Genomic DNA, 24,407 nt, shown 5'->3' with positions numbered 1-24,407 from the left:
AGATTCTTTTGTAGAAGAGGCACTCTATGAATCAAAATCCAGGATAGGAGAGGCACCATTAATACCCCTAGATTGACAATCAACATCCCATTGAAGCTTTTTCACCACTGCTAAATGCTTAGGTAAGTCACTTAAAGGACAAAAGCATAGTCCTTTTTTTCTGATATCCTAGTAGAGGTTGTTTTTTGTCATTGTTTGTTAGTTTTTTCTCCCTTTACTTTTGCTTAAGTTATTCTGTTGGCCTGAAAAGCTACAGACAAACTCTAAATTATTAAATCCAATCACTTTGTCTCAGCTCCAATTTAAGTTGACCTGTCTGCAGAATTTGACAATATTGAATAACCCTCATACTCTATGTCTTCTGCTTCCTCAACTTCCATGACATTGTTTTTTTTTTCCTTCTATTACTGTGACAAAAATTTCTAGGTCTGTCTCTTCACCTTCATATTGTCCCTTGAGTTCCAGTTCTATATCTGCAAATACTTGCCAGTTATCTTTTTATTTTTTCATGGTGCCTCTAATTTATCAGTTCAAAACTGAATTCAAACCTACCCCCACTTGCCAATTTTCTTATTTCTGATGGTTCCATCATTATCTTCTTAAATTTCCAAGTTTGAAATCTCATAGTCACCTCTCACACCTCCTTTTCCTTTAATGTTTCTCGACAGCCAATGCTTTTCCAAGCCCTTTGAATTTTAGTTGTACCCTCATATAAGTCTCCTAGTACAAAAACTGGCACAGGACAATAAAATGCGTGCTTGTAGTGTGTGTTTCTGTGTCTGTGTGTGTCTATGTGTGTGTGTGCATGTATGTGTGTATATATGTATATCTTCTGACATATCTTTCTTTTAAAGATACTGAGATTTCTCATATTATCTTTTATTATTTGCCTGGGAAGTAGAGAGATAAAACAGTAAAGAAAACAAGACATTTTCTCCATTCTATTGACATTTAACCATAATAGAACACTAGCAATTGCTCATTTATGGACTTTCATAGATGCTTTATTTATTCCTGAGGAAGAATGCACATTCCTTCTTATATGCCACATTGGAATGATGAGAGAAATAGCTAGGAATCCAGGTCAGCATTCAAATTCACTTTTTTTTTCCAATTCATCAAGCACTGTCTCTTAAGGGTAACTCACTAAACTTGATTCTGCGTGCAAAGATGAAAAAAAAATGGCACAGTTCCTGTCCTTATGGAGTTTGCACTCTAATAGAGGGCTATAAGACATGTATACAAACAAGTATGATAGTAATAGTATTTGTTGTTGCTCTTTCTGTAGTAGTGGTAGTAGTAGTAGTAGTAGCAGCAGCTTTTGCTTTTGTAGTAGTAGTTGTAGTGTAGATAAAATAAAGACTCAAAATGCTTAAGAAAATATGAGGGTGGGAGATAAAACTTCCTATTCAGTCCAGGAGGGACTGCCTCATGAAAGAGGTGGTCCTTAAGCTGATTATTGACAGAAAATGTTTTGTGCAAGAAAATACCTTAAAAGTCTGCTTCTTAATTCATCTACATTTCCACCTTTGATCCCATGTGAAAGCATTTTTTCTTTATTTCTTGGACATTCCTCTTTAGGCCTGGTTAATTTCTCAATTTCAGGGTAAATTGCTCACTACATTTCTCCTTATTCCAACTCAGTAGCTTCCCTGTATCTTTTCGTAGTATGAGTAACACCCATACAATATTTCTTTTTTTTCTTTTCAATCGCATAACTCAGGACAAATAACAATTAAATATTTCTTGGCATTTCCTTTCTGAAACTTTTCACCTTACTCTCTTGATTTCAGTCTTTAACTCATTAGATTTGTATTCATACTATATCATTTCAGGTTCACTATTCTTTCTAGATTATATTTCTTAATAATTTTCTCATTTACTTACAAAATATCCATGCCAAAGAGTCAGTACCTGGCCTTATATTTCTCATGGGAAGTCTCCATGGTAAGATCTGTGGCATAAAAAATCAAGTTTTGAGGTTTCTTTTACTACATACATTGAACATGAACATTGTTATATCCAAATCCCTATTAAATATAGATTGCCATCGCCCAATTTAGACAAAAAATTAGTTTCAAGGCATATGTGATTTTTGGAAGGCATTTCTGAAGATGTAAATATCAATTTATTAAAAAAAAAGAATTCTTCATACTTTGTTATATATTTGTTGAATGTTGTGAAATTTATGGCCAATCTAATTTTTACTCCTTTATCCTAAATTTTAGTAATTGCTTTTGGTAAAACTCATCGGAAAAGTTTTCCATGATGAGGAGGGAGCAAAGATTACTGGATATAACACGCAATTTGGAGTTAGCAAGACTTGATTGTGAGTGGTCCTAAATGCCTATGATCTCTAATTCTAGGGAAGACTGAAGCTTCTAGAATGCCAGAGTTCAGAATTTCTAAATAACATTAGAGAAAAGCCTAATCTGGTGTCTGCATTAATTCTAGAACCAATATGATGAGCTCCTTGAGTCTTTCTTTTTTGGAGGGAAGAGAATTGGGCTACCTAAGGAAAGGGAACCAGGCTAGGATGAAAATGAAGCAAGTCATATACATTAAAATTTGTTTAGCGTTCATCAGTAGTAGTTCAGTAGTGGAACTGGACATGTGAGTAGCCAGTACACTTCTAGCCTCAGGGAGGTAGGGATACCTCATCTTGGAAAACCAAAAAAAAAAAAAGAGTTGAAATCCTCTATCTGAAAGTTAATTAACTAGTTGTTCCTGGCCAATTCATTTAATGTCTCTAGATATCTGTTTCCTCATCTGTAAAATAAGACCGCTGAAATCAATGAATTCTAACATCCTTTCCAAAACCAAATCTATGATCCAATGACAAAAGCAATGATGATGACAATATTGATGACTTTTGTGACTACCAAAACATATTTATAAAACACTTTAGAGTTTACAAAGTTCTTTCTATACAAAAACTATGTGAAATTGGTGAGGCATTTATTTTTTTTCCCATTCAATAGATTAAAAATCTAAAACTCACAAAATTTAAGTAACTTGACTAATGTCTTATAATTGTCTAAAAGGGAAGCATAAATTTTCTGATTCCCAGTCTTGTGGTATTCCCACAATAATATACCATTCCCTGCAAGTGACATGACATGTTCCCATTCCTTGTGGAAGGTATCATTAAATTAGATTTTATATTTCCCATTCATCTTGGGTTACTAGTAGGCTTATCAATCCAGTCAAACAATCCCTAGTGGCAGGAAGATTAAAAAAAAAAAACAAATCTTTATAAAGAAAGCAATCACTAGGAACTGTACACGTGGTGAAACAAGGTGAATAAGTTATTACATGGGAGTTAAATGCTTATTCATGTGAAATAAATTAATTCTTTTATAGAACTTGGGTGTCATTTAGCCTCTTATGAATGAATTTAACAAGTATGGTATGGGAGTTCAGAAATAATAAATAAATCTGACATGAATTTATTCTCAGTGCACTCACTCACTTTACTTTTAGAAGGACTAACCATAGAATCAATAATAAAGGTATTAATAAATTTTACAAGTAATTTTTTCCAAGCTAATGAGATCAGAAGGATATAGATTTCTACATTAAAAAAATAGTTCATATGAAATGTTATCCTTTTCCATGTCTACTAAAAGAGAGGAAGGAAGGAAAACATCAACACCATCCTTATTTACAATAAAGGAAGAAAATGTTCTTTTTTTCTGTTTTAATCAGAAATAATTTGCTAACATGCAAAAGGACATTTCAACTTTCTTGGAAAAGGATAGCTGAGAAGGAAAAAGAAATGTGAAAACATCCTAAATTGTTATTAAGTTTTTTTGAGGTGGTTTAGAAATCTTATCTTAGCAAAAACAAATAACCTTCTCCTTCAGTTGTGAACAATGGCTAAAAAAAAAAAGAAAGAAAAAAAGGGAAAGAAAGAAATTCTAATGTAACCTTAAGACCAAAATAAGAATGAATACACTTGTTCTTTGCATAATAAAACATATTGCTGCTCCTCAGAGCAAAGAGAATGACACTTTAATGCACTGTGAATTAAGACAAAAATGAATATCTCAATGGTCACATCTAATTGATCTTCCTGCACTTGAAAAAGCCATTTAAATGTGTGTGGGGGGGGACACAAACAAAACTAAAACATCCTCAAATTGCTTTCTAAGTTTTTAAGGGTAATCTAATCATTCCAAGTTATGAGGAATGGTTTCCCTTGCCTAAGAGGAAAGGTGAAGGGTTCTATCTCTTCCTGAAATAAATCAGATCAAGTGATACCTCTCAGATTTTCAAGAGAAAACACAGGTAAATTAAAGCAATAAAAATAAGTATAGTAAAAATAAAAATGCTTTATTTTTCATACTAGCTATTTGCTTTTCTTCTCCCCCTTTTTAAAATCGAATTAAGCAATTTTTTATCTATATTTTTTCATGTAACTGGCTCCAGTTTTATTTCTTCACTGTTTTGTTTGTTTTGTTTTGTTTTGTGTTGTTTTGTTTTGTTTTTACTTTAAATTTTATTCCTTTCTCTTTTGATTTTCAGGATTTCCAATTTTTTTGTTCAATGTGGGATTTTTTTTCCTTTCTTTTTCTTTTTCAGTTGCATGACATCCATTGATGTAACTGTTCTCTCTTTTATTAATGTACATATTTAGAGACATATCCCCCCTCCCCCAAGTACTGCTTTGGCTGCATCCCACAAATATTGGAATGTTGTCTCATTGATATCATTACCTTCAATGAAATTATTGATTGTTTTTTATGATTTGTTCTTTTACCCATTCATCCTTGAAGAATAGATTATTTAGTTCTCTATTAATTTTAATCTATATTTCCATAGTCCTTTATTAAAAGTATTTTTAAACTTATTATCATCTGAGAAGGCTGCATTAATTATTTCTGGTTTTCCACATTTGATTGTCAAGTTTTTGTGCCTTAATACAGGGCTGCACAGCATACAGCCTGTAAGCCACTTGTAGCCCACCAAAGGATTTCAGGCAGGCTGAAAAAAATGTAGAGATTGCTTTTTTTTTCTTTCTTTTTTTCTTTTCTTTTCTTTTTTATTTTTAACATATGTTTTTAAAACTTTGGGTTACAAATTTTCTCCCTTCCTCCCCCCCCCCACCCACCCTCATTGAAAAGGCAAGCATCTCCATATAGGTTATAGATGTGTGGTTATGCAAAACACTTCCATAGTAGTTCTGTTGTGAAAAACTAAGTCTATTTTCCTTCATCCTATCCTACCCCCAATTCATTCTATTCTCTCTTTTGACCCTGTCCCTCCTCAGAAGTGTTTGCTTTTGATTATCCCCTCTGCTAATCTGCCCACCCCTCTATCAACCCACTGCTGTCTTGTCCCCTTCCACCCTTATTTTCCTGTATAGTAAGATAAATTTCCATACCCCATTGTGTATGTTATTTCCTCCTTAAGCCAAATTCTATGAGAATAAGATTCACTCATTCCCTTTCACCTTCCCCCCATTTACCCCCTCATTGTAAAAGCCTTTTCTTGTCTGTTTGACGTGAGATAATTTACCCCATTCTACTTCTCCCTTTCTCCTTATCCCAGTATAGTCCTTTCTGCTTCCTTAATTTTATTTTCCAGATATCACCCCTTCATCTTTAACTCACCTTGTGCCGTCTATCTATCTATGTATACATACATGTATTTTTTTTCCCCTCCCACTACCCTAATACTGACAAAGAACTCATGAGTTACAAATATCATCTTTCTCTGCAGGAATGTAAGCAGTTCAGTCTTAATAAGTCTTTTATGATTTCTCTTTCCTGTTTCCCTCTTCCATATTTCACTTGAGTCTTGCATTTGAAAGTCAAATTTTATATTCAGTTCTGGTCTTTTCCTCAGGAATGCTTAAAAGTCCCCTATTTCATGGAGTGACCATTTTTCACCCTGAAGGATTATACTCAGTTTTGCTGGGTAGGTGATTCTTGGTTGTAGTACTAACTCCTTCGACCTTTGGGATATCATACTCCATGCCCTCAGGACCCTTAATGTAGAAGCTGCTAAATCTTGTGTTATCCTGACTGTGTTTCCACAATACTTGAATTGTTTCTTTCTGGCTGCTTGCAATATTTTCTCCTTGACCTGGAAATTCTGGAATTTGGCTACAATATTCCTAGGAGTTTTCTTTTGGGGATGTCTTTTAGGAGGAGATCAGTGGATTCTTTCAATTTCTATTTTGCCCTCTGGTTCTAAAATATCAGGGCAGTTTTCCTTGGTAATTTCTTGAAAAATTATATCTAGCTCTTTTTTTTTTGATCATGGCTTTCAGATAGTCCAATAATTTTTAAGTTCTCTCTCCTGGATCTATTTTCCAGGTCAGTTATTTTTCCAATGAGATATTTTACATTCTCTTCTATTTTTTCATTCTTTTGGATTAGTGTTATAGTGCCTTTATTTCTCAAATTGTCACTAGCTTCCAATTTCTCCATTCTATTTTTTAAGGAAGTATTTTCTTCAGTAAGCTTTTGGACTTCCTCTTCATGACCAATTTTGCTTTTTAGGTCATTCTTCTCCTCACTGGCTTTTTGGATCCCTTTTGCCATTTGGGTTAGGCTATTTTTTAAGCTGTTATTTTCTTTTGGGGTCTCTTTTAGCATCACTCTCAGTTTTTCCTCTACTTCTCTTACTTGCTTCTCAAAATCTTTTTTGAGCTCTTCCATGGCCTGGGACCAATTCATATTTTTCTTGGAGGCTTTGGATGTAGGTGCTTTGGCTTCTTTGTCTTCTCTTTGTATGTTTTGATCTTCTTTGTCACCAAAGTAGGATTCTATGGTCTGACTCTTTTTGCACTGCTTGCTCATGAGCCCAGCCAATTACTTGAGTTATAAACTCTTTGTTAAGGTAAGAGTCTGTTTCCAGTGTGGAGAATGTACTGTCCCAAGCTGCAGGGGTTTTCTGCAGCTGTTTTCAGAGATACTTCTAGGGACTTGTAAATTTTCATTTCTTCCAAGGTGCTATGATCAAGGGCGAGGTGTTTACTCCTTTCCTGTCCTGTGCTCTGGTCTATGAGTGACCACAAACACCCTTTTCTGCCTTGGAACTGTGAAGGTTTTCTCTTCAGAGCCACTACAAGCTCCACCACTCCAGCACTCCTCCTTGCCCCAGGACCGCCACCCAGAACTGTGACTCAGATACAAGCACAGGCAAAGCAAGAGAATCCTGAACCAGAAGAGAAATCCCTGCAATCCCTCTCTGATCAGCCACTTGATTCCTCCTCAGTCTGTGGGCTAGAAGCTCAGGAGGCAGCCAAGCCCCCAGGGCCAAGCTCTGGAACTGGAGCTGAGACCACCTAGCTTCTCTCTCTCACCACAGACACAGACTTTTTCCACTGACCTTCTAAGTTGTCTCTGGCATTCATGGGTTGAGAAGTCTGGAAACTAGCACTGCTGCCCATGATTTAGTCCTTTGAGGTCTGCTCCAGGTTCGCTGAGGCCTGCATGCCCATGCCAAACTGCAATCCTCTCTCCACCCAGCACAATATACCTTTCTGATCAACCCTACAGTCTGTCTTGAGCTTGAAATTAGTTTCACTCTGTCTTTTTGTGGGTTCTGTTGCTTTAGAAGTTGTTTAGAGCCATTTTTTATAGGTATTTGGAGGGGTTTTGGGGGAGAGCTCAAGCAAGTCACTGCTTTTACTCCCCTATCCAGGCTCTGCCTGTTAAAGAAAATAAAGGTGTAATGTTTTGTGCATGCCCTATTTAATCCTCCTTCCACTAGTCACTAGTGTGCTTGTCATGTAACTTGATGGGGGGGGTTGCCACTGTGCACTCTCCAGTACAGTTTGTCCTGTAACCCACAGCAACCAACCATTGTCAATCTATCTCTAGTCTGAGAGGAGTGAGAGTTGTATCTTTCCCCTGTGTTTTCAGTCATTATTGGCATTGAACTGGGACAAAGTGAGCACAGGCACACACTAACACAGCTGACGCCTGCTATTCAATGAGCGACAATGAAGTGAGGCCTTCTTCCCCTCCCTCACTGCATGACAGCCCTCCAAGTTACATGAGTGTCTGGTGCTCTCTCCAAGGTCAGACACTCAGTTCAGTGTTACTCTGTATGTGAGCAGTTGCTGTGGAGATTTTTTGGGTCTAACATTAAAGTTTTTGGCGTGACTTTGTAAAATGGATGATAAACAAAAAATTGAATCAGAACACAAAATGTTTAATCCAGAGTGGACAAATAGATACTTGTTTACTTACACGAGAGATAAATATTGTATCTCCTTTGCCAAGAACTAAAAGCTGTTCTGAAGGAATATAATCTTTGTCGCCATTTTGAATCAAAACATCCTGACTTTGGACACCAATGAGAAACAAATTACAGCATAAAAATTATTGAAAGATCTCAGTGGGTAACAACAGTTTTTCAAAAAAGTGAGTTCAGAAAATAAGGTGGCTACTAAGATTAGTTTTCAGATTTCTAAAAAAATCGCTACTGCTAAGAACTTTTGTTGAAGGTGATTTCATAAAAAAGTGTTTGCTGATCGCAATTTCTGGATTTTGTCCCAATTTAAAAAAAAATATTTTTGAGAAAATAAGTTTGTCCCATGTGACTGTGCAGCAAAGAGTAGCTGATGATAAACTTATTGCTGAGAAGAACATAATACATTCCATTAACTAAATGTAAACAATAAGAAAACCTGAAAAATGTATTAAAACCCGTACCACTTAGGAAAGTAATTTTTTAACATCAGTGTGATTTCATGATGAATAAAAATCTTAAGCAATAAGTGTAATTGATTGACATTAATTAAAAATTTCCCTTTTTAAATACAGTTTATTTGCAAAATAGTTTGTCATTAAGCATGCCTTTACTTGGAAAGTGAGACGTTAAAAATCTATCTGTGGCACAAAGAAGTTACGCCTATTTTACTTTTAAAAGTTGGTACCTACTGTCAAGTTATTCAGGTCTGCCTTAATTAATGATCTCTCTGTGTGTGTGTGTGTATGTGTGTGTGTGAAGTTACCACGTATAGCTGTCTATCATATCTAACTTCTCTAAGATTTCACTAATCTCCTTGACTTATTTCTTACTTATTTTATGGTTAGATTTGTCTAGACCTTAGAGAAGAAAGTTGTGATCCCCCATGAGTATATTTTTACTATTTCCTCCTCCAATTCATTTAACTTTTCCTTTAAGAATTTGGATTCTATGCTGTTTGGTTCATGAATGTTTAGTATTGGTATTTCTTCATTTTGTATTGTTTCTTTTAGTAAAATAGAGTTTCCCTGCTCATCCTTTTAATTAAATCTATTTTTTTTCTTTTGCTTTGCCTGAGATCATGGTTGCTGCTTCTGCCTTTAAAAAATTATAAAATAATATATCTTTTTTCCAATTACTTGGGAAAACCATTTTCAATGGTTAATCTTGAATTTTCTCCCTCTCTCCCTCTCCTTCCCCCTCATGGAGGAGGCAAGCAATTTTATATGCATTATACATGTACAGTCATGCAAACCACATTATAACATCAAACCTGTTGTAAAAGAAAACACAGTAAAAAATATAGAAAAATAAAGTTAAAAAAAAAGGATACCTCCATCTACATTCAGACTCCATCAGTTCTTTATCCTGAGATGGTAGTATTTTTCATCATAAGTCTTTTAGAATTGTCTTGGATCATTTCACTGCTGAGAAATAGCTAAGTCATTCACAGTAAACCATCATACAATATTGCTGCTATAGTGTGTATGTTCTCCTAGTTCTGCTTGCTTCACTTTGTATCAGTTTATGTAAGGCTTTCCAGGTTTTATCTTGCCCATCGTTTCCTTTTTTTTCTTTTTTAAAAAGTAAAGCTAAATGAAATACCTTCATATTTCTGTGCCAAAGAAGTGTCATTTGACATTTGGGTACTTCAAAATGAGGCACAATGAGAACAATTTCAGTGCAGATATTTACCATAAAAATAAAACTAGGGGGTTGAACCAAAATCAGGAGTGGGAACCTGCAGCCTCGAGGCCACATATCAACCTCTAGGTCCCCAAGTACAGTACTTTGACTGAATCTGTGAAGTCTGGATTCAATCAAAGGGCTGCACTTGAAGCCCTAGAAGGCCTCATGTGACCTTGAGGCTGCAGGTTCCCCACCCCTGTGAGGGTGTGTTGAAGACAGCTCTAATAGTTTATAAAAGCCAATTGTTAAATTTTACTTCAGATCAGGGCTTGATTGACAGTCTCCTTGATTGTCTAGACTAAAAAAGTGATGGAGAAAACATCAATTAATTTAAAAAATATATCACATGCATTTTTTTTCTAGAGAGCAGATTGTTAAACATTTATCAGCGTACTTCTGGTTTAAATATCATTTTGCTACCTGTTTGACTTTGAGCAAGTCACATAGAATCAAAGATATCTGAGCTGGAAAATTACATTGTTTGATCTCTTCATTTTGTAATGGCCTCTATTTTCTCGTTTACAAAATGAGAGGATTGGTCTACATTATTTTTAAGATCTCTTACAGCTTTAAATTGTGACTTCCATATTTCAAGGTGCATTTGAGTCCTATTATGCTCTGGATATTTTTGTTTTGTTTTGTTTTAATGTGGGGGAATTAATGTTCTCAGCACAAATAGTAAACCTTACCATAGTGAAGTATGTTACAGTGCCAATAATGTAATACCTCACTGTCTCAATTTCCTCATCTACAAAATGAAGAGATTGAACAAGGCAATTTTCCAGGTCAAATATCTTTGCTTTTATGATTCTAAAACTGGAAAAGCAAAGTAGCAGGACAGTTGTGTCCAATACTAATTCCTGCGTGCAAGACAAGTTATTAGCTACTACAAGAATTTGGAGAATTGGAAAAGATATAGTCCTTATGATTCAGTTGCTTATAATTTAAAGAGAAGCCAACTAAGTGGCGCAGTATGGAGCCTGAAGTCAGGAAGACTCATCTGAGTTCAAACTGGGCCTCAGACACTTATTAGATATTTGACCTGAGGCAAATCCTATTTGCCTTAGTTTGCTCATTTGTAAAATGAGCTGGAGAAAGAAATGACAAACCACTTCAGGAAAATCCCAAATAGGGTCATGAAGAGTGGAACATGATTGAAAATGACTGAACTTGAACTAGTATTTAAAGAGAGGAAAAATACAGTTTAACATCCTTAAAGTAGAGGACCTGGGTTTGAATCTTGGTTCTGCTAATTAATACCTCTGTGACCTTGGGTGAGGCCATGTGGCAGAATAAAAAGTGTCTTAGATTTGGAGTCAAGAGACCTGGATAATTATCTTGATTTATATTTAATATCTGTTTGATATTGAGCAAGTCACCTGGGCCTAAGTTTCTTCAACTATAAAATGGAAGGAAAGTTGAACTAGATGGTTTTAAAGGGCCCTGCCATGTCTATATTGTTGATCTGAAGCCATTTAAACACTTAGATCCTTAGTTCCCTCATCTGGAAAATGAAAGCTTTCATACATCTAGAACTGCAGATCTGTGACCTCAGAAGTCATTTAGGCCAACCCCCTTTTTTTATAGATAAGGAAATTAAGGCCCAGAGAAATGACCTTTCTAGAAATCAAGTAGGTAGTAAAATCTCAGGTCTTGAATTCAATTGCGCCACCTAATTCCAAATTCCAAGTTAGCACTCTTTTCACTGTCACGCTGCTAGATTACATGACTTTTAGGGTCCCTTCCATGTCTCTGATCCCATGATTCTACCAAGTCCATATAAATGTATATCAATGTCTTTATTTAAACAGCTCACATTTACATGCATATACCTATAGGTATATGAATAGGTGGGTTTAGTAGATCAAAGAAGTTAGTTAAATCAATGATGACCCATTAGTTTTGTTTTCTCCCACAAGGAGAGTGGAACTACCATACTTGGACTTTAATACCACAGTCCTGAATCTGCTTATAGAAAAGGTAGAAGTGCACTAGAGAGAACAAAGGTATGAAAAACGGACATTATCAGACAAAGTCTACACTGAAGAGAGCCACTTTGAAAGCAACAGAATTGAAGGGATTTAATTTTTTTTTTGAAAGAGAAGATATCAAATATATGGAAAAGACCTTGGACCTTATTAATACCAAAAAAGGCAACTGAGACAATAATAATATCTACTGGCCTATATACATACACTTCCATCTATGAACAATCTTTATAAATTATCTATATTTGAATGGAGAGAATCATTAAATGAAAGTATTTATAGAGAACAACCAGGTTTCACAAGCTATGTTTGGCAATGGACCATATATCATAATTAATTGAAAGATGTAGCAATCCCCTTAGGGTTCTTTTTTGTTAACTACCAATACAATTGATTCAGTAAAATAAAATGCCACTTTTTGATCTTTTTTTTACAAGGTATGTGTTAAAATCATTCAAGATTCCTTGAAAGATATAAAAAGTTGGAATAACCAAGTTGATTGACCAGGTTCTTTTTTTCCCTCCTTTTTTATTAATTTATTTTGATTTATGAAGAATCACTTCCATAAACTTTTGAGTATTAAATTTTTCTCTCTCTCTCTCCCTCTCCCTCCCTCATCATTTCAATAGTATTCCCTCGCAACCATATACCATGTCTTATTCAGCCATTCCCCCATTGATGAAAATCCCTTCAATTTCCAATTCTTTGCCACCACAAAAAACAGCTGCTGTAAATATTTTGTACAAACAACTGCTTTTACTTTTTTTTTAAAGTCTCTTGGGGATACAGACATGATATTGCTGGGTCAAAGCTCAGGGTATAAACAGTTTTATAGCCCTTTGAGCAGAGTTCCAAATTGCACTCCAGAATTTTTGGATCAGATCAGAACTCCATCAGTGGAGCATTAGTGTCCCAATTTTTTTTTCTGTATCTCCTCCAATATTTGTCATTTTCCTTTTCTGTCATATTAAACAATCTGATAGATATGAGGTGGTACCTCACAGTTGTTTTGATTTGCATTTCTCTAATCAATAGTGATTTAGAGCATTTATTTTTCATATGACTATAAATAGCTTTGGCTTTTTTGTCTGAAAATTGACTGTTCATAATCTTTGACTATCTGGACAATGACCCATTCTACTCCCCCTGCCATGGTTTATCCTGCTTTTTCTCTCTCTTACCCTGTCCCTTTTAAAAAGTCTTTTCCTTCTGACTACTGCCTTCCCTAATCTGCTCTCCCTTCTATCAGCTTCCCCATTCTTTTATTCCCCTCCCCTCCTATTTCCCTGTAGAGTTAAATAGCTTCTTATACCAGCTTAGTGCATATGTTATTCTCTCTTTGAGCCAATTCTGATGAGAATATGTTTCAAGTATTGCCTGCTACCACCACCCCCATCTTCCCTGAATTGTAAAAGCTATTTTGTACTTTTTGAATTTAGGATAAATTATTCCATTCTACGTCTTCCTTTGCCTTTCTCCCTGTACAACACTTTCTCATCTCTTATTTTTTTTCTTTTTTTTTGATTTTGGCTATCGTCCTATCATAGTCAACTCACAGTTATGCTCTGTGTCTATGTATGTTCCTTCTAAGTATTTTAATAATGATAAAGTTATTAGCAGTTACGTTAATTCTATTCCCATTCATAAATGTAAACAATTTAACATTATTGAGTGCCTTACAATTTATTTTTTATGTTTATTTTTTCATGCTTCTCTTGAGTCTTATATTTGAGAGTCAAAATTTCTATTCAGCTCTGATGATTTGATCAGCAATGCTTGAAAGTCATCTACTGAATATCTGTTTTCCCTGATGGGTTACACCTAGTAATGGTGAACATGTTATTCTTGATTTTAATACTAATCCCTTTGTCTTTCAGAATATCACATTCTAAGCCCTTCAAACTTTATCATAGAACCTGTTAAGTTTTCTGTTATCCTGACTATGACTTCATGATGTTTGAATTGTTTCTTACTCTCTCCTTGTAATATTTTCCCCTTGACACAGAGTACTGAAATTTGGTTGTATTATTCATTTTGAGATCTCTTTCAGGAGGTGATGAATGGATTGTTTCAATTTCTATTTTACCCTCTGATTCTATGATAGCAGGCAGTTTCACTTGACAATTTCTTGAAAGATGATGTCTAGGATACATATAAACATACATATTCACACACACATATTTATCATGGCTTTCAGGGAGCCCAGGAATTATTAAATTATTTCCCATTAATTTATTTTCTCAGAAGTTGTTCTTCTAATGAGATATTTCACATTTTCTTCTTTTTTTTCATTTTTTGGGGGGGAGTTCTTGATATCTTATGTATTCTTCAGCTTCCACTTGTCCAGTTATAATTTTTAAAGAATTATTTTATTCTGTGAACTTGTGTATTTCTTTTTCAATTTCACCAATTCAACTTTTTAAGGAATTCTTTTATTGAATTTTTGTGTCTTTTACCACTTGGCCTACTTTTTAGGTGTTACTTTCATCAATTTTTTTGTGCTTACTTCACCCAACTCTTGACTTTTATTTTGCATATTTCTTGCAACATTCTAATTTATTTTCCCATTTTTTCCTCTACCTCTTTAATTTGAATTTAAAAAAAAAACTTTTTTGAGCTGTTTCAGGTATTCTTTCTGGGTCTGATACTAATTCACATATTTCTTTAATACTTTGGGTATAGCTGTTTTGATTTTTTTTTTCTTCTTAGTTTGTATTTTTATCTTTCCAGTCACCAAAATAACTTTGTATATTCAGATTATTTTTGTTACTGTTGTTCACTCATTTTCCAACTAATTTCTTGACTTTTACCTTCATGTTAAAGTTGAACTTTCTCTGGTGTGATTGGGGAAACCATTCCAAGCTTCACATTTTTTGTGCTATTGTTTTCAGAGCTAGCTTTAGGTATCTCTAGTAATCTGTTCTTCCAAGGTGGTATGATCTAAGAAGTGAGGTCACTGTTCTTTTAGCCCTTGGTCTGGTAAATGAGCTCTTTTCCACCCTAAAACTGTGATCGGTGTCCCTGTTCCTTCTAGGACTCCTCTTCACTCTCAGACTGTGACTAAGAACCATGTATGATCAATGCAATAGAGTTCTGCTCCAAGTGCCAGCAAATGCCCCCCTGCCACACAATTTCCTTCTGACTAGTTGTCTAATCTTCTAATTGTCTGTGGGATGAGAGCTTCCAAAGTCCCTGATGCTGATTCAGTTGCCCCCAAAGTTTGTTGCTGACTTGCTTAGCCATGGCCTGTGGTGGACTATAATTTAGTCTTACTCCAGTGAGACAGACCTTTCTGGCTGACCTTCTAAGTTATTGTTTGCTGAAAAATTATTCCACCCCATCTTTTTGTTGTTTTTGCTGCCACAAAATTTGTTTTGAGGCACTAATTATATATTGCTTGGAGGGGAATTTCAGAGAGCTTAGGTGAGTCCCTGCCTTTACTCTGCCATCTTGACTCTGCCTCCCACTAGCCCTGACTTAACTGCAGTGGAAGCATAACTGATTCTGCTCTAGCTCCTTATTTAAATATGTGTATCTCTCATTTCCAGTGTATTTTTTGTAAGCAACAGACTGTTAGATTTTAGTCTCTAAACCATTCTGCTATCTGCTTCCATTTTATGGGTGGGTTATTCCATTCACATTGTCACTAATGATTACTAACTATGCATTTCATTCCATGATATTTTCTGACATTAATCCTTCCATCTCTCTCTTTTCATTTTGTCACTCCTATAAAGACTGTTTGCTTCTGACCCATAGCCACAAGCTTGAGAGAATATGCATTGGGTCAGAGAAAAATTAATCTGGAAACCTGACACAGGCCAGTACTTTTTATCTGGTATTTATTTAGGCAGAAATGTAAATTAAACTGACCCATATCCTGCAATGTCAGGAATCTGGACCACTGAAAAGTCTAGCCTTACAGATCTGTTCAGCAATGGTACAAGGAGAGGCTAAAGTATGAGGAGGCAATCTAGAGGAAGTGATAGGAAGTAAAAGAGAAAAAGCAAAAGATCAAAAAATTAAGCAGGATAACTTGAATAGAAGTCCAACCCCAAAACACATAAACTACAGACAGGATGATAAGGACAAAATGAACAATAAGTAAAACCTCAAAGAGAAAGCAAAGCATTTTGTTTAAATATTAGAAATGAAATAAAATTGACCAAAGTTATCCATATAAGGGGAGAATCTGTGGATGTCTATCCATTGTAAAGACCAAATAAAAACAACGGGAAAATTTATAATAGTTCAAAATAGAAATGAAACATTTTAAAGAAGGTATTAGGAGGAATTTAAGTCAGAAAAAAACATTATTAATATTGATTTTTAAAAAGTCTTTATGTCAAAATTATTGCATCGTGTTTGGTATGTAAAATATATAAACATTTAATGACTAAATATTTATAGCATTACTTTTTGTGATAGCTAAGAATTGGGGAAAATAGATGTACATTGATTAGGGAATGGCTCAACAAATTATGACAAACATAATAAATTCTTCTATACTGTAAGAAATGATATGTGTGATTAATACATAGAAACATGGAAAATTTTGTATGTACTGATACAGAGTGAAGTAAGTGGAACTAAGAAAATAAAATACATAGTAACTAAAAAATGCAAATGAAAAGAATAATAAAACACCAACAAGTAAAAAGTAAATATGACAAAATTAGAAAGGCCAATTGGGACTTGAATGAAGAAATATGTTAAGAAACCTTCAATCTACCCCTTTCAGTAGATGGAAGATCTACAGAGAGATGTTACATATTACAGATGTCTCCAGATTTTCTCAATGTATCTTTATTTTCTTCTCTGTATGCATATGCATATGCATATGCATACCAACACAGAGATATACACACATACATATATACATACATATAATATATATACTATATATATATATAATGATTCATTGTATAAGATGGCTCTTGAAAGGGGGAGAGAAGAAATAAATTGAATAATATATTGATGGAAGAAACAAAAACAACAATAAAAATATTTAAAAATTTAATGACACAGTAGAAAACTTTAGATAATATTCTTATAAGAAGGAGGGGTTCTGAGATAAAGAATAAACTATATGGTGAATACACAAAAAATGTGATATGAAGAATATTTATCAATAGAGAAAAGAAAGGCAATGTTGTGAAAGTTTTTTACCTAAAATGACCTTTCCATTAATATTCCAAATAGTATCTATCTAATGACTTATATCAAGCATTGTATAAAATAATAGGATCAACTATAAGTCTTTCCAATCAGATCAGAAAACAAGGATTTCCATTTTCACCACTTTTATGTATAGTGCTAGAAATGTTAACTATAGCAATAAATAAAGCAAAATTAGAGAATAAGCATAGGCAAAAAGGTGAAAAGGGGATAAAGATTTATTAAAGACCTACTATGTGCCAGGATCTGTGCTAAGCATTTTATAAATATCTCATTTGTTCCTCATAACTACTTTGTTAGGTACTATTATCATATCAATTTTACAAATTAGGAAGTTGAGGCAGAGAGAGTTTAAGTGACTTACCCAATGTCACACAGCTAGTAGATGCCTGAGAATGGATTTAAACTCAGGTTTTCCTTACTCGAGGCTTAGTGTTTTTTCCATTGTGCCACTTAGCTGCCTACCTATTTTGTACAAACAGGAAATTATCACTTTTGCAGATGATATGATGCTTTATATAGTGTACCATAGAAAGTCAAATGTAATTAATTGAGATAATTATTTCTTTAATCAAGTTTCAGGATTGCAAATAAATCCACTTAGTTCATCAACATTTTTATATATTAACAATTAACCTCAGTGGTGGGAGAGATACTCCATCAAAAAAACTACTGATTGCATAAAATACTTAAGACGCTATGTACTAAGACCTACGTAGGGACTCTGAATACAACTATGAAATTAGCTTTAAAAAAATAAAAATAGACCTAAGTTGTTGGAGAAATATATATTGCTCACAGGTAGGTCAAGTCAATATAATAAAAAAAAACCCCAATAATTCCTAAATATATTTATTCAGTGGCAAACCAAATTACCAAATAATTCCTTTATAGAACTAGAAAAAAAAATGACAAATTCCACTTGGATGAAAATGATTAAGAAACCCAAGTGAAATAAAGTGGAAAAATGGAAAACAAGAAAGTATAACAGTACCACATCTTAAGGTATGTTACCAAGCAGAAATCATCAACATTATTTGATTCTTACTAAAAAAAAAATTGGGTGGTAGAACATATTTGACATATAACTCACAAAAGCAAACAAGTAGATATAAATTAATACTTTATTCTGCATAATAAAATAAGCAATGAATGGAAATATTACTTAGAAATTTAAGGTAACATTATAAGAAAAAGAGTAAAGCAAAAATACTACTTAGCATGGATATAGGAAGAATTTATGATTGAACAAAGTATAAAGAGGTTCACAGAAGATAAAATGGACAATTTTGAGCTCATGATATTTTAAAAGGTCTTATACAAAGTTAGTACAGTTAAAATTAAATGGAAACAATAAAGAAAAACAAATCTTTGAATCAAGTATATCTGACAGTCTCACTTTTATTTACAAAAGTAGCCAGTTTAAAATTATTACAGAAAGTCCAGCTGCCCAAAGAGAAGTTGTCAAAGAATATCAACAGGCATTTTGATGTTTTTTTGTTCAGTTATTTTCAGTCACATCCATCTCTTTATGACCCCATTTGGGGTTTTCTTAGCAGAGATACTGTAGTGGTTTGCCATCATTTTTCTCAAGCTCATTTTACAGATGAGGAACCTGAGGTAAAGAAGGTTAAGTGACTTGCCCAAGGCCACAAGTCATTCTGCAAAAAAAAAAAATCCAATTCATCAACAATCACATAAAACATTCTCTAAATCACTAATAATTAGAGAAATGCAAATACAGGTAGCTTCACTGTTCCAAATTACAGCTATCATATTGGCAAAGATGACTTTTTTAAAAAGAAAAATAATAAATGCTATTGGATCTCTGGAAAAACATGCACAATAATGCACTCTTCATGAAACAATGAATTGGTCCAGACATTTTCAAAAGCAGTTTTGAACTATTGACATAAAGATACTAAAGTGCATATATTTGATGCAGAAATGCACTTACTAGTTGTTTGACCTTTGACAAGTTATTTTAAGCTTCACCTGTCTCAGTTTCCTTATCTATAAAGTTGTGATCATAAAAGTACCTAACTTCCAGAGTTATTGTGAGGATGGAATGAGATAAGATTCATAAAATGCATCACAAATCGTAAAGTATAATACAAATGTTAGATATTATAACACCAAAAAATTCATAGAAAAACTTTGTGGTAACAAAGAATTCAACACAAAATACACATCTATCAATTAGAATATGGTTCAACAATTTGTGGTGCATGAATGCCCTATAATATTACCATGCTGCAAAAAAAATGAATATGAAGAGAAACAGAAAAGCATAAGAGGACATTCTAACTGGTGAAGAAAAAAATAAGAAAAATAATGTATGCAATGCCTGCAAAAATGCAAATAAAATTGATAATAACCATGCACATTCCCAAGAAGAGATGGGGAAACACATTTTTTTCCCTTTAAAGTTCCACCATAACTTTTATTTTATTTCTTAAGTTCCAAATAAAATAATTTTTTTTAAAAAATGAAGAGGTGGAAGCCTCTTGATGAAGGCTGACAGCTGGACTAGGACACTGGTAATAGGAATGTAAAAAATAGAGGCATCAAGGAAACATTCCAAAGAAAGCAAAGACAATGTGGCACTACATAGAAAAGCAGGGTCACGCTGAGCAGAAAACCTATGGAGTTCAACGCAAAGAATCCTGTGCTAAAAGACCATCCTTAACAGTAGTCAAGAGCTTGAGCCTGATTACATAAATAAGTGTGGTACTATCACTGTTGGTATTCATGCTTTTTTGTTTGTTTATTTCTTAAGGTTTAAAAGTATGCTAAATGGCAAGATCAAAAAGTAAATGAATTTTATCTACTTCATATTCTAATGAAAATGCTACGGGCCTAGAGACAGATAATATTTTCAGGTTGTTCTTTTCAATACCTAAAATTTCACAATCTAGGATGGTCTTTTTAAGTATTGGACTATTTGGCTTAAAATGAAGGATTTGCCTATTAATGAGAAATCTGCATGTCATTAAAAAATGAAAGAAAGCATTGTAACCTTAGATATGTTTCTAAGAAGCTGACTTTAAAAATTGCAACATTTTTCTTTCAGGCATGATAGACCATAGGTGCATTCATATATAGACGAAAGGAGGCTTAACATTTATCCCATATATAGTGTATGCCATGGATATTAAAACTTTCAAAGGTGATATTTTTATCCCTCTTATGCATAGCCAGAAAATAGAAAGATGAAGGGAAAAAAATAAAAAAAACAAAAAGAACTAATTATAAATGTGTGATATATTTAAATTAATCATAAAAATTTTATAAAGCTATTTAACATAATTGATGAAGATCACAGTTTTTTAATGAGGTACTCCGTTATTGCTCTCAATTTCTGGATCTAGCTCAAAGTGCTGCAGAGCACCAATCCAACATGAATGTGCTCTTACACTAAAGGAATAGATTGCCATTCAATACATGGCATAATTTGATTGATGTGATTGCATCATCCATTTTGTTATTCCTGTGTAGATTTCTAGGGCCATCATTGATGATTTGAAGAGGAACTAGAGGAGATATTAGTGATTATATAGCTAACTTCCACTTTTTTTTCTTTAGTGAGGCAATTGAGGTTAAGTGACTTGCCCAGAGTCACAAGGCTAGGAAGTATTATATGTCTGAGGCCAGATTTGAACTCAGGTCCTCCTGACTCCAGGGCCAGTGCTCTATCCACTGCACCACCTCGCTGCCCCTGCCTTCCACTTTTTAGAGATGAAGAGACAGGAGCATGAACAGAGTAAGTCTTTTGCCTAATGTTATAAGTGGCAGAACATTCAAATTTTAACTCCAAATCTAGTGTTCTTTCTTTCATGACACACCTAGGAAAATCTTTTTCATCTATATAAATCTCATTGAAAATGTGACATGATGTGTTCAACCTCTTAGTTGATATTGAAGGGATTACAGTCAGTAATGAATTCATGAATCTATGGGAGGATTAAAGAAATATTAAGAAAGATGGGATTTTGAGAGGTGAAGGTCTCAGAAGAAAGTTCATTAATATGATTTTATTAAGCTTAAATGCTATGCAATGTGGGATTTATGCTCATGTTGATAAAGTAAGATTCATTTTTTTAAATTTCTGCATTAGTCATGTTGTGAAAGAAGAATCAGAACAAAAGAAAAAAGAAGGATAACAAAGAAAATTAAAACAAAAAAAGGGGGAAAAAGTATGCTTTGATCTACATGCAGACTCTGTAGTTCTTTCCCTAGATGTGGATAGTGTTTTCCATCATGAGTCTTTTGGAATTGTCTTGGATCATTATATTGGTGAGAAGAGCTAAGTCTGTCATAGTTGATTATTGTACAGTGCTGCTGTTACTCCATACAATGTTCTACTGGATCTGTTCACTTCACCAAACATTAGTTCATTAAATCTTTCCTGTTTTTTGTTCTGAAATCTGCCTGTTCATCATTTCTTATTGCACAATAGCATTCCATTACACTCATATACCACAACTTGTTCAGCCATTTCCCAGTTGATGGGCATCCTCTCAATTTCCAATTATTTGTCACCACGAAAAGAGTTGCTGTAAATATTTTTGTACCTGTGGGTCCTTTTCCGTTTTTTGTGTGTTTTTTTATTTTCCCCAGTTAAATGTAAAAAACAATTTTTAACATTCACTTTTCAAACTTTGGGTTCCAAATTCTCTCCCTTCCTCCCTCTCCAGTCCTTCTTATCCAGAAGGCAAGCAATTTGATGTAATTTATACATATGTAGTCATGCAAAACACTTTCATGGTAGTCATGTTGTGAAAGACTAATGATATTTTCCTCCATCCTATCCTGTACCCAATTTATTCTATTCTCTCCTTTCACCCTGTCCCTCTTCAAAAGTGTTTGCTTCTTATTATCCCCTTCCCCAATCTACCCTCCCTTCTATAATCCCCCATTTATTTTATCCCCTTCCCCCCCTACTTTCCTATAAGGTAAGACAGATTTCCATACCAAGTTGGGTATGTATGTTATTCCCTCTTTAAGCCATTTCTGATGAGAGTAAAGTTCATTCATTCCCTCTCACCTTTCCCCTCTTTCCCTCCATTGTAAAAGCTTTTTTCTTGCCTCTTTTATGTGAGATAATTTACCACATTCTACCTCTCCCTTTCTCTTTTCCCACTACTTTCCTTTCTCACTCCCTAATTTATTGTTTTAGACATCATCCCTTTATATTCAACTCTTGTACCTGTTTCCTCTGTCTGTCTATCTATCTATCTATCTATCTATCTATCTATCTATCTATCTATTTCTTCTAGCTACCCTAATAATGAGAAAGGTATTATGAGTTGCAAATAAAATCTTTCCATGTAGGAATGCAAACAGTTTAACTTTAATAAATCCCTTATGATTTCTCTTTCCTGTTCACCTTTTCATGCTTCTCTTGAGTCTTGTATTGGAAAATCAAATTTTCTCTTCAGCTCTGGTCTTTTCATCAAGAATTCATTAAATTCTTCTACCTCATTGAATGTCATTTTTTCCCCCTCATGGATTAAACTCAGTTTTCCTGGGTAGGTGATTATTGGTTTTAATCCCAGCTCCTCTGACTTCCAGAATATCATATTCCAAGCCCTCTGATGCTTTAACGTAAAAGGTGCTAAATCTTTTTTCTTTTTTTCTTTTTTCATTATTTTAAAATTTATTTTATTAATTTGTTTTGATTTATCAACAATCACTTCTAACACTTTTGAGTTTAAAATTTTTCTTCCCCTTCCTCTGCATCACCCTCCCCAAGACAGCACACAATCTGATATAGGCTATACATTTACATTCCCATTAAATATATTTTTACATTAGTGAAGTTGTAGGTAAAAATTAAAAAACCGATGGGAGGAACCATCAGAGAGAAGAAACAAAACTCAAAAGAAGAGGAAAAAAAAGATGACGATTCAACTTTCATAGTTCTTTCTTTGGATGTGGATAGCATTTTAGTTCATCCCATTAACATTAACAGTTATGATTACTGTCTGGGTCTTTTTCTCCATCTTTTTTCCCCCTGTTCATGCTTTTCTTTCTCCTTTCTCCTTTCCCCCCCTTAGTAGTGTTTTGCTTTTGACCACCCCCTCCTTCAGTCTCTCCTCCCTACTATTAGCCCTTTCCTTTTTCTTCCCTTTTGCCCTTACTGCTTCTTCCCTCCCTTCTCTCCCTCCTCCCTTTCCTTTCCCCTTTTCCTCCTTACTGCCTATAGGGCAAGTTAGATTTCTATACCTAACTGATTATGTTATTCCCTTCTTGTGCCAAATCTGATGAAAGTAAGGTTCAAACAATGCTCACACCCTCTTTTCTTTCCCTCTGTTGTAATAGGATTTTCTGTCTTTTCCTGTAATGTAATTTACCCTTGTCTGCCTCCTCCTTTCTCAGTACATTTTCTAAGATCAGACTAATCCACTCACTTGAGTCCATTTAACCTACTTGATTAGACTTTTTTTTAACATTACATCAAAGTCAACTAATATCCACCCTCTTTATGTATAATCTTTTAACAAGGTGTAATAACAATACAGTTCTCAAGGGTTGCAAGTCTCATATTCCCTTGTAGGGGTTTAAACAGCCCCCCTTATTAACAACATATTTTATCCTTCTTTCCCACTTACCTTTTAAAGTCCTTCTTGAGTCCTGTACTTGAAGATCAAATTTTTTGTTGAGCTCTGGTATTTTTATCAGGAAAGTTTGGAAGTCTCCTATTTCATTGAATATCCACCTCCTGCCTTGAAAAATGATGCTCATTTTTGCTGGGCAATTGATCCTTGGCTGCATTCCAAGCTCCTTTGCCTTATAGAATATCATGTTCCATGCCCTGTGGTCTTTTAATGTAGAAGCTGCAAGGTCCTGGGTAATCCTGACTGTGGTTCCATGATATTTAAATTGTTTCTTTCTGGCTGCTTGCAGCACCTTCTCTTTCATCTGGTAATTTTGGAATTTTGCTATTATATTCCCTGCCATTGTCAATTTGGGATCTCTTTGAGGTAGTGATCAGTGTATTATTTCTATGGTTACTTTACCTTCTGGTTCTAGGACTTCTGGGCAGTTTTCCTTTATGATTTCCTGAAAGATACTGTCCTGGCTCTTTTTTTCATCATGATTTTCAGGTAGTCCAATGAGTTTTAAATTGTCTCTCCTGGATCGATTTTCCAGGTTGGTTGTTTTACAGATTAGGTATTTTACGTCTTCATCTTTTTTTTAATATTTTTGTTTCTGTTTGACTGATTCTTGCTCTCTCATATAGTCATTAGTTTCCATTTGTCCAATTCTAGTTTTTAAGAGATTATTTTCTTCTGTTAGTTTTTGTACATCCTTCTTCAATGGCCAATTTGTTTTTAAGGG

Source organism: Phascolarctos cinereus, unplaced genomic scaffold (genome assembly GCF_003287225.1).
Source record: "Phascolarctos cinereus isolate Bilbo 61053 unplaced genomic scaffold, phaCin_HiC Scaffold_7;HRSCAF=346, whole genome shotgun sequence".
NCBI classification, from domain to species: domain Eukaryota; kingdom Metazoa; phylum Chordata; class Mammalia; order Diprotodontia; family Phascolarctidae; genus Phascolarctos; species Phascolarctos cinereus.
The sequence above is the reverse complement of the archived record's forward strand: the minus strand, read 5'-3'. Positions refer to the sequence as shown.